At 35.4% G+C, this 17,524-nt stretch overlaps 1 pseudogene across 1 annotated transcript in view; it reads left to right on the plus strand.

Moving 5' to 3' along the window:
• Positions 1-1,423: 1,423 nt before the first annotated feature.
• Cpxcr1 (CPX chromosome region, candidate 1) overlaps positions 1,424-17,524 on the plus strand; it is a pseudogene marked incomplete at its 5' end in the record, with an annotated part of 37,421 nt that continues 21,320 nt past the window's right edge. The window contains 1 exon segment of the transcript NR_176808.1: positions 1,424-1,601. The product of NR_176808.1 is annotated as a CPX chromosome region, candidate 1 (transcript).

Here is a 17,524-nt window from a genome sequence, read left to right on the forward strand (position 1 = left end):
TTCTTGTTAACGGAATTCTGGAGTTCTCCAAAGATGACTAAGTGCTAAAGTGACAAACAAAGATGGTGACAGGGAAAATACCATATCCCCAACATCATTGTGCCATATTCAGGTAATGTGTTAGTTGTGGAAGTGAATGAGGAGAAAGGTAGGATACAAGAAACTCGCTGTATGAAAAGAGATGAAAATATAATGTATATGTGTGTTCATATGTTTCTCTCTCTCTCTCTCTCTCTCTCTCTCTCTCTCTCTCTCTCTCTCTCTCTCTCTCTCTGTGTGTGTGTGTGTGTGTGTGTGTAGTGCACATGGATGCCAGAACTTAGTAGTAAATACGTAACTCAATCACTTTGTGCTTTACTTTTCTGGATATGATGGAGATTCAAGGCAGAACCAGCTTTGCTCTGCCTTCAGCATGGTTCCCAATATCCTCTGAATATTGCCAGTCTGTAGCTTTGTGTCCTGTTATTGTTGTAGATAGCTCTACTGCCATTGTTTCTAGATATTGCAGATATATATATATATAAATATAATTTTAGTTAAAATAGAACTATATCTCTTTCCAACTACTCTTTCCTGTCTTCAGTCCCTTCAATGAGTACCCCCTGTGAAATTGATAACCTCTTTTACTTTGATTATTATTGTTAGGTGTATATGTATACACACATATAAAAGCATTCTGGGTTTTTTTCTGTTGTCTTTGTATATATGGTTTCAGGGATAATCATTTTGTAATAGATAAACAATAAGTAAGCCCTTGTTTTAAAATTTTCATGGAAATAAACCAGGGGGAAAAGTATCAACAGATTGTTAGGTATAGCAATAATATCTTCTCTCATTCTCCTAGTTTTATGGTATCAAGGGATACCATCCATAGAATCACTAGCAGATGGGAACTTAAGGCATGGTAAAAAATTGCAAGAATAATCAAAGAATATAATAAGCTCTATATTAGTTTTTTATTAGATGGTAGGATATTTAAAGGAAATCTGTTAGGTATGAGAATGAAATGTTTCCAGCTATAATATCAGATGAAAGGCCAACAAAATAGAACAAGTAGAATTTGTAAATGAACATGATAATATAAAATAATTGTTTGTTGCTTTTGTGTAGAATTTCTAGATCCATTAAATACTTGAATCATAGACACAGTTAAATATTTGATTTCATATATATATGGCTCATGTTACCATGGTGAAAACATATTGTGATCATATTTGTTCTCTACCCTGAATGTTTTATTAATAAGGAATTCAAATGTTACTGGTCATTTTTATGTACTAAGTTTGTTTCACATTTTCCCAGTCTTCCAGAAAATTAAGATTTTTGTAGATTAAAAATGATAAGGTAACAGGATCTCTAAGCTTAAATTATTAACATACATCTAAAGAAGATTTCAGGTTACCATTTTAAGTGATGACACACTTCAGAGGCTTCTATTTTGTTGCTAGGTTTCGCACATGCAGTATCATTGTGATGCAAGCAATAGAATTTTTAAAAGGTACAAGTGTCAAAGTAAATGGAGGAATATCAGGAGAGCAGATCATGTGTCCTGAAGTCATCTTATAGAACAGGATTCTTACTAATGAGAATGGAGAGGAAGGGTGAGTTGATAGAGAAAAGTTGAAAAATATGAGTGTTTCTTAATATTGATATCATTATTTTTCAGTGTGTGAGAAATTATTTTGTAATCAGTTACAGAAGATTGTTCTTCCTTTTTTCCACAGAAGTGTTAGTCTAAGACTCATTGCTCTGGATCAGGAGCTAAATATGTTCACATTTGATACTATGACCTAAATATGTTCACATTTTATACTATGACCATAAGTCACATAGAGGTAATACTTGAATTTCTTATTAAACTTTTAAAATAATATCAAGGTAAACTAAAGTTAAATTTTGTACTATAAGATTTAAATTCCTCTAGGTGAAGGGACTGCAGTATGATGAAGGCAAGTTCCTTACTTATACATGTATTTGTTTATAAGAAGTGGGCTAGTTGATGCTGTTTCACCTAAAGGATCTAGGGGATATATACGAGAGATTTTATGAGGAGGACGAGAAGTAACTTTCATATAACCAATGTAGGACTGAGTTGGGGTATTTAATTTTTGTTCACTTGTATTAGATTTTTTATATAGAATATATATATGTATATGTGTATATGTGTATATGTGTATATGTGTATATATATATATATATATATATATATATATATATATATATATATTGTCCTAGAGCATATCAGCCTTGTGGATTACAAGACACTAAATAATTAATTAGAAATTTTTAAAAAGACAAACTGCTCTCAATCTGAATAATCCAAATTGATTTATGAAAGTTAAAAAAAAGTCTCTTTTGTATCTAAACTAAATATATTTTTGGTACTTTTCAAAAAGGATAAAAATTACACAATTTAATAGGATAATATTTCAATATATGTATACATTGTATAATTGTGCAATTTTCAAATTAGTATGGTATACCCTCACATATTCATTATTTATTACTCATTCATCATGAAAACTCTCAATGTCATTTCTTTGAGCTAGATATGTGAGAGAAATGTGAATGTTATTGTTTCCGAAATATGATAGAGCACAACCAAACTTTTACTTACTTGACTATAATTCAGTATTCATTGACCAACTCTTCATTATCTTGCACATTCTTCCTCATTTTTACTAGCTTCTGAAAACCACCATTCTATTCAATTTTTGATGCAATCAATAACTTTAGATTCCATATATACATGAGATTATGACATGCTTATCTTTCTGTCTCTATCTTATTTTAGTAAACATGATTAACCTCTCTCTCATTCATGTCATGAATAACAGGATTTCTTTTGTAGCCTAATAAAGTGTTCACATGTTTTTACAGTTTCTTCATGCATTCAGAAAGTTTCCATCATTCAGATTTTCTCAAATGTTGCAGTTGATAGGATAGTATTCACATTTCTTTAGCATTGTAATTTTATTTTCATTTTTCTAGCTAGAGTAGTTTATATCCTTATTTTTTTGAAGAATCTTTGTATTTCATTTCATATCAGTAATGTACATTTCCAACCACATTATTAAGGATTCTTATTTTCTACCATATCATCTAGCATTTCAGATTTAGTGATTTTGAATATACCTATTTTTGAGAATGGTGATGAACTCTTATCTTGTAGTATTTGCCTGAGTTTCTTTAAAGATTATCAATTTTGAGCAGTTTTTCATATACTTTGCTGGTATTCTTTCTTGCCAAAAAATATCTACTTAGTACTCAGTAATTTTTTTAGCTGTTTGGTTTTTAAATTTGGCCTCAACGTTGTTTCCCACAAATTATAGATATTATCCCTTGTTACATGCATAAATTGCAAATATTTCCCCCTGTGTTATTAGTGGCTTCTTCATTTTAGTTATTCTTTAGTGATAAATCTTTAGTTTGTTGTAATCCCCTTTTCTACTGCTTGCTTTTATTTTCTGTGTATAAGTATTATTGTCTAAAAAAGTCCTTATAAATATAAATATTTTTCTGTTTTCTTTTTTTTTATTTCAATTCCTTTTGGACTCTAGTCTTTGGTTTATGTGGTGAATTTATTTTAAGTTCATTTTAAAATTATCTTAACATGTTTTATTTATTTTGTGTATTAGAGTGTTACATGTATTATGGCTTGCAGATAGAAGTCAGGTCAAATTGTCACAGTTAATTCTTTTCTTCCACCATGAATGATCTCTGGGAATGAAACTCAAATAATCAGGTTTGGTATCAAGTATCTTTGCCCATTAAACAATCTTGGTATCTCTGATTTTATTTTTCTAGCACAGGAGGAAGGGTGCCTAGTTAATTACTCTACATGTGAGCATTAAATTTTCCAAATACTGTTTATTGAAAATAATATCTCTCTAACACACATTCTTAGTATTTTTTCATACATCATTGTTTTTATTTATGTACATTTACTTTTTAAAATTTAATAACCTATTGACTGTGCTGCTCATCTACTTCTTGATGTGAGGCCATCTACTAGAATATAAATGACCCACAAGGAAACAGTCTTATAGAAAAATAATGGATTGCCAAGTCCAGTCTCAATATGAGCGTTTTTTCCTTGACATATTGTATCTTGTTTTCTTGTGTTTAGCTTTTGTCTCTTAGAGACCTACTACTTTCTGAAGGGAAATTGGAGGGGTGTAGATATGGGTGACAGGAGAGGTGGCAGCAAGGGGAGATAGGAGGAATGGAGGAAGGGAATCGGTGGTCAGCATGTATTATTTGGAGATATCTGTGCTTTCGATTAAAAAAGGATGAAGAATGACTCATCCTCACCCAAAAAGTCACTTGATACCAGTATTACATTTTAATTATCCACTTATCAATTGATGGGCATCCAAGTTGTTACTGTGCCTTAGATAATGTAATTAGAGCAGTTGTGAACAGGAATAAGCATGTCACTTTGTAATAAGAAATACATTCCTTTGACTATCCAGAAGTGATAATTTTGGTCCATGTGGTTTATCTATTTCTATTTTTCTGAGAAATTGGTATACCTATTTTCACAATGACTACAGAAATATGTTCACCATCTAGAATGGCTTGAGTGTTTCTTGTTCGCCACATCCTTGACAATTTTGTTTTCTTTTGATTTCTTACATTTGCCATTCTGACTGGGATAAGCTGCAATTTTCATGGAGTTTTAATTTACAATTCTTTGTAACAGCTGAGCATAGCTAACATTTAGTTTTGAGATTATAATACAATTGCATCCTTTCTCACTCCCCTTTCCTCACTCCACACCCTCCAACGCACAATTTTTGGTCCCTTTTGAATTCATGGCCTCTCTTTTTTTATTAACTGTTGTTATATGCACCTAAATATGTCCTGCTCATCCATAAAATGTTACTTGTATGCATGTTTTCAGGGTTGATATTGGACACTGGATAACAGATAATGATGTATTTCCTAAATAGTTCTCCCTATTCTAGAAGTTTAAAGATTTCAGGCTTAGTTCTGAGACCCTTAGTCCATTAGGAATCCATTCGTTTGAAGAATGATAAGAAATGATACTTTCATTATTATTGAAAGATCATTTGATTATTCAAAATATGGAACTATCCAGTTTTCCAGTATCATTTGATAAAGTTGCTGTCTTCTCTCTAGTACAGATTTTAGAGTCTACACTAGATATTAGTGTCACAAATCAGGTGTCTATGGGTATATAAAATTATAGCCAGGACCTCAATTCTATTCCATTGACCAATGTGTCAACTTTTATGCCAGTACCAAGCTGTTTATATCCTTAAGTATTACAATGTAAATCACAATCTTTAATGGTGGTACATCAAGGTCTGTTTTAATTTTTATTTATTTTGATTTATTGTTTAGGATTGCTTTGGCTTTCCTGGGTGGGTGTTTTAATTTTCTTTTACTTCTTTCTTTTATTTTTCTTAATTTTTTTATTATTGGATATTTTTTGTGTACATTTTAAATGTTATCCACTTTCCCAGTTTCCTGACCATTAGCCTTCTATACAATCTGCCACCCCTACGTCTTTAAGGGTGTTCCCCCACCCCAACCATACCCCTTTCCCACCTCCCTGCCCTGTCATTATCCTATACTCAGAGGTCCAGCCTTGGCAGGACCAAGAGATTCTCCTCCCATTGGTGCCCAACAAGGCCATCCTCTGCTACATTTGCAGATGGAGCCATGGGTCTGTTCATGGGTTGTGATTTAGTCCCTGTGAGTTCTCGTTGGTTGTTGCTATTGTTGTTCTTATGGGGTTGAAAGTCCCTTCAGTTCCTTCCAATTTCTCCAATGGGGATCCCGTTCTTAAATGGTTTACAGCTAGCCTTCACCTCTGTATTTGTCACATTCTGGCTGAGGCCTTTCAGGAGACAGCTATATCAGGCTCTGGTCAGCATGCACTTCTTGGCTTCATCAATCTTGTCTAATTTTGGTGGAGATATATATATATATATATATATATATATATATATATATATATATATATATATACACATTAGATCCCAGGTAGAACAGGCTCTGATTGAACATTACTTCAGTCCCTGCTCCAAACTTTGTCTCCATATCCCCTCCTCCCCTCCTATGAATATTTTTCTTCTGCTTTTTAAGAAGGACTGAGGAATTTGATCTTTGGACGTCCTTCTTCTTGAGTTTGATGTGGTCTGTGGATTGTATCTTGGGTAATGTGAGCTTTCGGGCTAATATCCAGTTATCAGTGTGTGCATGCCATGTGCATTTTTGTGATTGGGTTACTTCACTCAGGATATTTTCTAGTTCTATCCATTTGCTTATGAATTTAATGATGCAATTGTTTTTTGATATCTGAGTAGTACCACATTTTCTGTATCCATTCCTCTATTGAAATGCAACTCAGTTCTTTCCAGCTTCTGGCTATTATAAATAAGGCTGCTATGAACATAGTGGAGCATGTGTCTTTGTTGTATGTTCGAGCATCATTTGGGTATATGCCCAGAAGTGTTATAGCGGGGTCCTCAGGTAGGGCAATGTACAATTTTATGAGGAACGTGAAGAGTGATTCCCAGAGTGGTTGTACCAGCTTACAATTCTACCAACAATGGAAGAGTGTTCCACTTTCTCCTCATCCTTGCCAGAATCACTTGTCACCCAAATTTTTGGTCTTAGCCATTCTGACTGGTGTGAGGTAGAACCTCAGGGTTGTTTCAATTTGCACTTCCCTCACGACTAGGAATGCTGACCATTTCTTTAGGTACATTTCAACCATTCCATATTTCTCAGCGGAGAATTCTGTTTAACTCTGTACTCCATTTTTAATAGGTTTATTCAGCTCATTAGAGTCCTACTTCTTGGCTTCTTTGTATATTTTGGATATTAGCCCTCTATTGGGTGTAAGATTAGTAAGCATCTCTGCAAAATCTGTTGGTTGCTCTTTTTTCCTAATGACAGTGCCCTTTGCCTCTCAAAAGCTTTGCCATTTTATGAGGTCCCATTTGTTGATTCTTGATCTAAGAGAGCATAAGCCATTGGTGTTTAGTTCAGGAAATTTTCCCCAGGGCCTATGTTTCCGAGGTGCTTCCCCACTTTTTCTTCTATTAGTTTGAGTGTAGCTTGTTTTTAGTGGAGGTCTTGTTCCACTTGGACTTAAGTAATAAGACAGGGCAATAAGAATGTGTCGATCTGCATTCTATTACTTGCTGACTTCCAGTTGCATCAGCACCATTTTTGAAAATGCTATCGTTTTTTTTTCCCTTGGATGATTTTAGCTCCTTTGTCAACAATCTAGTGACCATAGGTGTGTGGATTTATTTCTGGGTCTTCAATTCTATTCCTCTGATCTACCTGCCTGACTCTGTATCAATAGCATACAGTTTTTATCATTATTGCTCTGTAATACTGCTTGAGGTCAGGGATGTCGATTCCCCCAGAAGTTCTTTCATTGTGGAGTATAGTTTTCACTATCCTCTTTTTTTTTGTTATTACAAATGAATTTGCAAATTGCTCTTTCTTTTTTTTTATTATTAACTTGAGTATTTCTTATATACATTTCGAGTGTTATTTCCTTTCCCAGTTTCCGGGCAAACATCCCCCTCCCCCTCCCCTTTCTTATCGGTGTTCCCCTCCCCACCCTCCCCCCATTGTCCCCCTCCCCCCAACAGTCTAGCATATACAGCCATCCAATTAGACAAGATGGATGAAGCAAAGAAGTGCAGACCGACAGGAGCCGGATGTAGATCGCTCCTGAGAGACACAGCCAGAATACAGCAAATACAGAGGCGAATACCAGCAGCAAACCACTGAACTGAGAATAGGACCCCCGTTGAAGGAATCAGACAAATTGCTCTTTCTAACTCTATGAAGAATTGAGTTGGAAATTTGATCGGGATTACATTGAATGTGTAGATTGCTTTTGGAAAACTGGCCATTTTTATTACATTAATCCTGTCAATCCATGAGCATGGGAAGTCTTTCTATCTTCTGAGTACTTCTTCAGTTTCTTTCTTCAGACACTTGAAGTTCTTGTCATACAAATTTTTCACTTGCTTGGTTAGAGTCACACTGAGGTATTTTAGGTTATTGGTGAGTATTGTGAAGGGTGGCATTTCCCTAATTCCTTTCTCAACTTGTTTAGCCTTTGAGTAGAGGAAAGCTACTTATTTGTTTGAGTTTATTTTATACCCAGTCACTTTGCTGAAGTTGTTTATCGGACTTAGTAGTTTTCTGGTGCAACTTTTGGGGCCACTTAAGTATAGTATCATATCATCCTCAAATAGTAATATTTTGACTTCCCCCTTTCCAATTTGTATCCCTTTGACCTCCTTTTGTTGTCTGATTCCTCTGGCTAAGACTTTGAGAACTATATTGAATAAGTAGGGAGAGAATGGGCACCCTTGTCTATTCCCTGATTTTAGTGGGATTTCTTCAAGTTTCTCTCCATTTAGTTTGATGTTAGCTATTTGTTTGCTGTATATTGCTTTTACTATGTTTAGGTATGGAACTTGAATTCTTGATTTTTCCATTACCTTTAACATGAAGGGGTGTTGAATATTGTCAAATGCTCTCTCAGCATCTAATGAGATGATCATGTGTTTTTTTTTCTTTGAGTTTGTTTACATAGTGGATTACATTGATGGATTTCTACATATTCAACCATCTGTGCATCCCTGGAATGAGGCCTACTTGATCATAATGGATGATAGTTTTGATGTGTTCTTGGATTCTGTTTGCAAGAATTTTATTGACTATTTTTGTGTCGATATTCATAAGGGAAACTGATCTGAAGTTCTCGTTCTCTGTTGCCTCTTTTTGTGCTTTAGGTATAAGAGTAATTGTGGCTCCATAGAAGGAATTGGGTAGTGATCATTCTGTTTCTATTCTTGGAATAGCTTGGACAGTATTGATATTAAGTCTTCTATGAATGTCTGATTGAATTGTGCACTAAACCCAGCTGGACCTGGGCTCTTTTTGGTTGGGAGACTTTTAAAAACTGCTTATTTCTTTAGGAAGTTACAGGATTGTTTAGCTGGTTTATCTGATCTAATTTAACTTTAGTACCTAATATCTGACTAGAAAATTGTCCATTTCATCCAGATTTTCCAGTTCTGTTGAACATCTGCTTTTGTAGTAGGATCTGATGATATTTTTTTTTAAATTTCCTCAGATTCTGTTGTTATGCCTCCCTTTTCATGTCTGATTTTGTTAATTTGGATACACTCTCTGTGCCTGCTGGTTAGTGTGGCTAAGGGTTTATGTATCTTGTTGATTTTCTCAAAGAACCAGCTCCTGGTTTTGTTGATTCTTTGTATAGTCCCTTATGTTTATACTTGGTTTTCATCCTTGAGTTTGATTATTTCCTGCCTTCGACTCCACTTAGTATACTTGCTTCTTTTTTGTTCTAGAGCTTTTAAGTGTGCTGTGAAGCTGCTATTGTATGCTTTTTTAATTCCTTAATCTTTTTTCTTTTTACAGTCCAGTCTCATTTCCCCTCTTGGTCTGCCCTATGGTCTACATTCCACACCTCTACCCCCCACCCCGTCTCCAAAAGTATATTCTTACCCCCAACCTTCCAATCTCACTCCACCAGAACTATATGAAATTTAATAGTTTTTTTATTTTTGTGAAGATTAACCTTGACAATTTCATAAGGATGGCATTGAATCTGTAGATTACATTAAGTAGCATGAGATTTTCTTCTTTATAAACTATACCAATCCAGGAGCATGGGCATATGTGTATGTGAGTGTCTTTCCATTTTGTTGTTTTATTTTATTTTTTCAAATTTATTAGTATAGTATCTTCATTTTTTTTGTACCAGACTTTCAGTTCTTTGGTTAAATTTATTTCAAAAATGCTTCTTTTAATTGGAGGGTATTGCATACTTGTTTTCTTTACTACTTCTTTCTTGGTATGTTTGACACTAGTATAAGGAATGTTTACTGACATTTATGCGTTATTTTTTTATCAAACGACTTTGTTTAGTAAGACTAACTTATACGATTTCTGGTGGATTCTTTACAGTCTTTTAGAGAGAGTGTGTAAAATCATCCTATACAAATAAAGGCACTTTGGTATCATCTTTTACTACTTGTATCTCCTTTAGCCCTTTCTCTTGTCCAATTGCTCTAGCTAAGTCTTCAAGTAATATGTTGAATGAGAGGGAGACAACCGAGCATCTTACTATTGTTCTGTATCATGGTAAGTGGATGATCTGTATCATGTTATCTTGAATTTGGTTTGTAAGGCAAATTATATTTGCCTGTAGGTTCATCAGGAGATTGGTTCGTAATTCTCTTTTTTATTTGGTTCTTTCTCTTGTTTGAGCAATGTAAGAATACTGGCTTCATAAAAAGAAGTTGGATAGAATCGACAAATGGGATCTCATAAAACTGCAAAGCTTCTGTAAGGCAAAGGACACTGTGGTTAGGACAAAACTGCAACCAACAGATTGGGAAAAGATCTTTACCAATCCTACAACAGATAGAGGCATAATATCCAAAATATACAAAGAACTCAAGAAGTTAGACCGCAGGGAGACAAATAACCCTATTAAAAAATGGGGTTCAGAGCTAAACAAAGAATTCACAGCTGAGGAATGCCGAATGGCTGAGAAACACCTAAAGAAATGTTCAACATCTTTAGTCATAAGGGAAATGCAAATCAAAACAACCCTGAGTTTCACTTCACACCAGTGAGAATGGCTAAGATCAAAAACTCAGGTGACAGCAGATGCTGGCGAGGATGTGGAGAAAGAGGAATACTCCTCCATTGTTGCTGGGATTTCAGACTGGTACAACCATTCTGGAAATCAGTCTGGAGGTTCCTCAGAAAATTGGACATTGAACTACCTGAGGATCCAGCTATACCTCTCTTGGGCATATACCCAAAAGATGCCCCAACATATAAAAAAGACACGTGCTCCACGATGTTCATAGCAGCCTTATTTATAACAGCCAGAAGCTGGAAAGAACCCAGATGCCCTTCAACAGAGGAATGGATACAGAAAATGTGGTACATCTACACAATGGAATATTACTCAGCTATCAAAAACAATGACTTTGTGAAATTCGTGGGCAAATGGTTGGAACTGGAAAATATCATCCTGAGTGAGCTAACCCAATCACAGAAAAACACACATGGTATGCACTCATTGATAAGTGGCTATTAGCCCAAATGCTTGAATTACCCTAGATGCCTAGAACAAATGAAACTCAAGACGGATGATCAAAATGTGAATGCTTCACTCCTTCTTTAAAAGGGGAACAAGAATACCCTTGGCAGGGAATAGAGAGGCAAAGATTAAAACAGACACAGAAGGAAGACCCATTCAGAGCCTGCCCCACATGTGGCCCATACATATACAGCCATCCAATTAGACAAGATGGATGAAACAAAGAAGTGCAGGCTGACAGGAGCCGGATGTAGATCGCTCCTGAGAGACACAGCCAGAATACAGCAAACACAGAGGCGAATGCCAGCAGCAAACCACTGAACTGAGAATAGGACCCCTGTTGAAGGAATCAGAGAAAGAACTGGAAGAGCTTGAAGGGGCTCAAGACCCCTTATGTACAACAATGCCAAGCAACCAGAGCTTCCAGGGACTAAGCCACTACCTAAAGACTATACATGGACTGACCCTGGACTCTGACCTCATAGGTAGCAATGAATATCCTAGTAAGAGCACCAGTGGAAGGGGAAGCCCTGGGTCCTGCTAAGACTGAACCCCCAGTGAACTAGGTTGTTGGGGGGAGGGCGGCAATGGGGGGAGGATGGGGAGGGGAACACTGATAAGAAAGGGGAGGGGGAGGGGGATGTTTGCCCGGAAACCGGGAAAGGGAATAACACTCGAAATGTATATAAGAAATACTCAAGTTAATAAAAAAAAAAAGAAGTTGGATGAGATGTCTTTTTATTTTATAGAACAATATAAAGTGTGTTGATGTTACTGTTCATGACCATTTGATAGTATTCTGTACTGAATTAATCTGGGCCTAGGCTTTTATTTTTTTAATCAGTAAAATTGAGATCACATCTATTTGATTTCTATAGGTGTCTATTAATTATATATTTCACCTTGATTAATATTGTAGGTCACATCCATATTGAAATATGTCCATTTATTTTGGAACTTCAGTTGATTTTAATATTAAATGGTTTTGTTTTGTTTTTACTTTATTCTTTGCATAGATTGCATCCTGACTACAGTTTTACCTCTATACCTCCTCTCTCCCCAAATCCACTCATTTCCATTTCCCTACAGAAAAGAGTAAGGCAGCAGAAATATCAGCTGAATACTACATAACAAGCTACAATAAGACTATACACAAACCTTCATATCAAGACTGGATAAGGAAACCCAAAAGGGGTAAAAGGGTTTACAGAGCAGGCAAACAGGTCAGAAACACGCCTAACTTCTACTGTTAGGAGTTTCACAAGAACAGTACCCTACATATAGGCACAAGACTTAACTCAGAACCATACAGGATCTGTGATTGTTGCTTCAACCTCTTTGAGCTTCTGTGAGTCCTGCTTCTTTGATTCTAAGGCTATGTTCTTATGATGTCCTCATCCAGTCTGACTTCTACTGTCCTTCCTTCACTCTTCCATTGAGGTCCACCTGATATTTAGCTGTGGATCTCTGTATCTGTTCCCTTTAGTTACTGAATAAAGCCTTTCTGATGATAATTAAGCTAGGCACAGATCTATGAGTAGAACAGAATATCATTAGTCATCATCTCGTTGACTTTCTTTTTCTTTCTCTGTTCCTTCCTTCTTTTCCTTCTTTTTTTCTTTTTCTACTAGTTGTGTTTGGTTCTATGCTAGGTCTGTTGACTAATCAGCTTCTGGTTCCTAACCATCCAGGAAGTGTCAGTCATGAGCACCCTCTCAGGGAATGGGCCTCAAATAGGACCAAAAATTCATTGGCCACTTTCACAAGTTCTGTGTCACCATTACCCTATGACATATTGAAGGCAGGACAAATGGTATGTCAGAGATTTTGGAGCTGAATTCATGTCTTAGTCAATCTCACCTCTGGACTTCTTGAATTGTTATAGATGATAGCCAGTTTAGTATCTTTATTCCCCATTAGTGGGAGTCTTTGCTATTGTTGCCATTACTAGATACCATGGAGTTTGCCCTGCAGTTTGTTTCCAAATTGCCCCCAAATGCTCAATTTCAATGGTTTCTCCCAGTACTCTTTCTCCAACCCCAATCTGATCCACAATGTTTTCGTCTCCACCAGCTCCCAAGTCCATCCACAAAATATATCTATTCTATATCTGAATCCCAGGGAGGTCCATACACTGCTTCCCTACTCTCACCACCAGCCCCAAACCATGAACATTCCTTGTTATTGGCCTCTCTGGTCTGTGGATTTGGACATGATTATCCTTTAGTTAAGGGCTAATATATTCTTATAATTGAGTACATACCATATTTTCTTTTTGGGCCTGGGTTACCTCACTCAGGATTCTTTTCTAGTTCCATACATTTGCTAGCAAATTCATGATGCTATTGTTTTAAAGAACAGAGTGATATTTTGTTGTGCAAATATTCCACTTTTACATCCATTCTTCTGCTGATTGACATCTTGGCGATTACAGGTTTCTGGTTATTATGAATAAAGCCTCAGTGAACATAGTTCAGCAAGTGTCCTTTTGTTAGGATGGAGCATCCTTTGATTATATACCTAAGATTAGTATAGCTGGGTGTTGAGGTAAAAGACACCCAATTTTCTGAGAAACTGCAATGCTGATTTCTAAAGCAGCTGTAAAAGTTTGTCATCCAACCAGTAATGGAAGAGAGGTCCCCTTGTTCCACATCCTCACCAGCATGAGCTGCTACTTGTGTTTTTTTCTTAGCCATTCCAAGAAGTGTGAGGTGGAATCTGAAAGTCATTTTGATTCGCATTTCTCTGATGGCTAATGACGTTGAACATGTCAAGTGTTTCTCAGCCATTTGCGATTCATCTATTGAAAATACACTGTTGAGATATGTACCAAGCTTTTTATTTTTTCCTCCATCTTTATTAAATTGGGTATTTCTTATTTACATTTCAATTGTTATTCCCTTTCCTGGTTTCCAGGCCAACATTCCCTAACCCCTCTCCCTCCCCTTCTATATGGGTGTTCCCTTCCCCATCCACCCCCACTACTGCTCTCCCCCCAACAATCACGTTCACTGGGGGTTCAGTCTTGGCAGGAACAAGGGCTTTCCCTTCCAGTGGTGCTCTTACTAGGTTATTCATTGCTACCTATGCAGTTGGAGCCCAGGTCAGTCCATGTATAGTCTTTGGGTAATGGCTTAGTCCTGGAAGCTCTGGTTGGTTGACATTGTTGTTCATATGGGGTCTCCAGCCCCTTCAAGCTCTTTCAGTCCTTTCTCTAAATCCTTCAACAGGGATCCCGTTCTCAGTTCAGTAGTTTGCTGCTGTCATTCACCTATGTATTTGCCGTATTCTGGCTGTGTCTCTCAGGAGCGATCTACATCTGGTTCCTGTCAGCCTGTACTTCTTTGCTTCATCCATCTTATCTAGTTTGGTGGCTGTATATGTATGGGCCACATGTGGGGCAGGCTCTGAATGTACCAAGTTTTTAGTTAAATTGTTTTGTTTGTTGTTTTCTAGTTTCTAGAAGTCTGTATATATTTTAGATATCAGACCTCTGTCAGATACTAAGTTGATGAAAATCTTTTCTCATTATGCAGGCTGCAGTTTTGTTCTATTATTGAAGTCTTTTACATTACAGAAGCCTTTCAGTTTCATGAGGTCATATTAATTAATTGATTTAGTACTTGCAATTGGTGCTCTCTTCAAGACTTTGTCTCCCATGCCAATTTATTGAAGGCTTTCTATTCCTCATTTTCTCTTCTATCTGTATTAGTAAATCTGGTTTTATGTTCAAGACTTTGATACACTTGAACTGAATTTTGTGTAGGGCAAGATATGGATCTATTTGAATTATTCTACTTGCAATCATCCAGTTAGACTAGCACCAATTGTTGAAGATGCATTTTTATCATTGTTTATTTCTGCCTTCTTTATCAAAAATAAAGTATCCATAGGTTTGTGGATTTATTTCTACATCTTCAAATTGATTGCATTGATCAACAAGTCTGCTTTTGTGCCAGTAACATGTGGTTTTTCCTATTACATATAGTGGCCTAGTACAGCTTGAAATCAAAGACAGTAATAACTCCAGAAGTTCTTTTACTGTACAGGATTGCTTTAGCTATCCTGGTTTTGTTGTTCTTGTTGTTGTCATTGATGTTGTTGTTGTTATTATTTTTCAGTAAGTCATTGAATATTTGCATTTCAATATATGTAAATAATTTTTCTGGAGATTGTCTTGAATTTGTGGATTGTTTTTGTTTAAATGGGCATATTTACTATGTTAATCATACTGATGTTTGAGTTTGGGAGATATTTTTAAAATTTTTTTAAATATTCTTCAATTTCTTTTTTCAAAGACTTCAAGTTTTTGTGACATAAGTCTTCTACTTGTTTGGTTGAAGTTACTCCAATATATTTCATATTATTTGTGGATATTGTGACATACTTTGTTTTTTTTTTAATTTATTTCTTGGCCCACTGTCATTCATATATAGGAAGATTACTGATTTTTTTTCCTTTTCAGGTAAACGCCTATCCATATATTTTATTGAAGATTTGTATCAGCTGTATGAGTTCCCAGTAGATTTTTTGAGTCATATAAGTATACTATCATATCTGCAAGTATTAGTACTTTGACTTATCTCTTCACAATTTTGCTCCCCTTGATCCTCTTCATTTATTTTATTAGTCTATTTAGAACTTCAACTATTATTTTGAATAGATGTGGAGAAAGTGGACATCCTTTCCTTGTTCCCAATTTTAATGCAATTGCTTTGAGTTTCTCTCCATATAATTTGATATTGTCTGTTATGTTGCTGTCAAATTGCCTTTATTATGTTTATCTATTTCCCTTGTAATCCAATTTTGTCCAAGACTTTAATCATGAGGGAGTGTTGGTATTTTCAAAGACTTTTTCTGTATCTAAGGAAATGATCATGTGTGGATTCTTTTTCTTACAGTTTGATTATATAGTGTATTACATTGATAGATTTTCACATTTTGAACCATCCCTCCATCTCTGAGATGAAGCCTATTTGATCATAGTGGATGAACTTTTGATGTGTTCTTGGATTTGGTATGTGAGTTTTTCATTGGGTATTTTTGCATATATGTTCATGAGGAAAATCAGTTTGCAATTTTCTTTCTTTGTTGAAATGTTTGGGGGTTTGTGTATTGGGGTGATTCTGGTCAAATAAATGAATTAGATAATCTTTTTGTTTCTATTTTGTGAAATAATTTGAGGAGTATTGGGATTACTACATCTTTGAAAATTTGGGAAAATTTTGCTCAGAAACTTCCTCTCCCTGAATTGTTGCTTTTGTTGTTGTTGTTGTTGTTGTTTTTTATTGTTGTTGGAAGACTTTAAATGATTGCTTTTTTTTCTTAGGCATTATATGTCTATTTAAATTGTTTATCTAAACTTGATTTAAATTATATAAGGAAGTTATCCATTTCTGTAGATTTTGTGGCGTACATACTTTCAATGTATAAACTAATGAGCCTTTGGATTTCCTCTGTGTCTGTTGATATATCCTTTATACTTCTGATTTTGTTAACTTGGATATTGTTTCTATTTTTTTAGTTAGCTTTAATAAAGTTGTGTCTATTTTACTGATTTTCTTTAAAAAACAACTCTTTGTTTCATTGATTGTATTGGTCTTTTTGTTTCTATTTTCTTGATTTCAGCCTGTTGTATGTCTTTGCTTCTTTTTCTTTTGGAGCTCTTGAGTGTGCTGTTATATTCATCCTATGAGATCTCTCCAATTTCTTTATGTAGGCACTTAGTGCTTTGAACTGCCCTTTGAGCACTGCTTTCACTGTGTCTCATAAGATTTGGCATGCTGTGCATTTGTTTTCACTGATTTCTTGGAAGTCTTTAATTTCTTTTTTTATTCCTCTAGCAAGTAGTGACTCAGAGACGTTTTCAGTTTCTGTGAGTTTTTAGGCTTTCTGTTGTATCTTTTCTTGTTGAAAAGAAGCTTTAATTTACTGTGGTGTGCTGGAATACAAGGAATTATTTCACTTGTATCTAGTGAACTTTGCTTTTTGAACAAGTATGGGTTCAATTTTGAAAAAAGTTCTGTGAGATGCCGAGAAGGTATGTTCTTTTGTGTTTGGGTGAAATGTACTACAGATATCTGTTAAGTTCATTTCTTTCAGATCATCTGTTTGCTACATTTCTCTGCTTAGTTTTTGTCTGGATAACTTGTCCATTGTTGAGAGTGGAGTATTGAACTTTCCCATTATCAGTATATGAGGGTCTATGTTTCATTTTACTTTTGGCAATGTTTCTTTTATAAAAGTGGGTACCCATGAATTGGGTGCTTAGATGTTAAAAATTGAAAGATCATCTTGGGTTTTTCCTTTTATGAGTATCAAGTATCCTTATCTGTCTCTTTTGATTAATTTTGGTTTGAAGCCTATTTTGTT

Source organism: Rattus norvegicus, chromosome X (genome assembly GCF_021556685.1).
Source record: "Rattus norvegicus strain SHRSP/BbbUtx chromosome X, alternate assembly SHRSP_T2T, whole genome shotgun sequence".
NCBI lineage: Eukaryota > Metazoa > Chordata > Mammalia > Rodentia > Muridae > Rattus > Rattus norvegicus.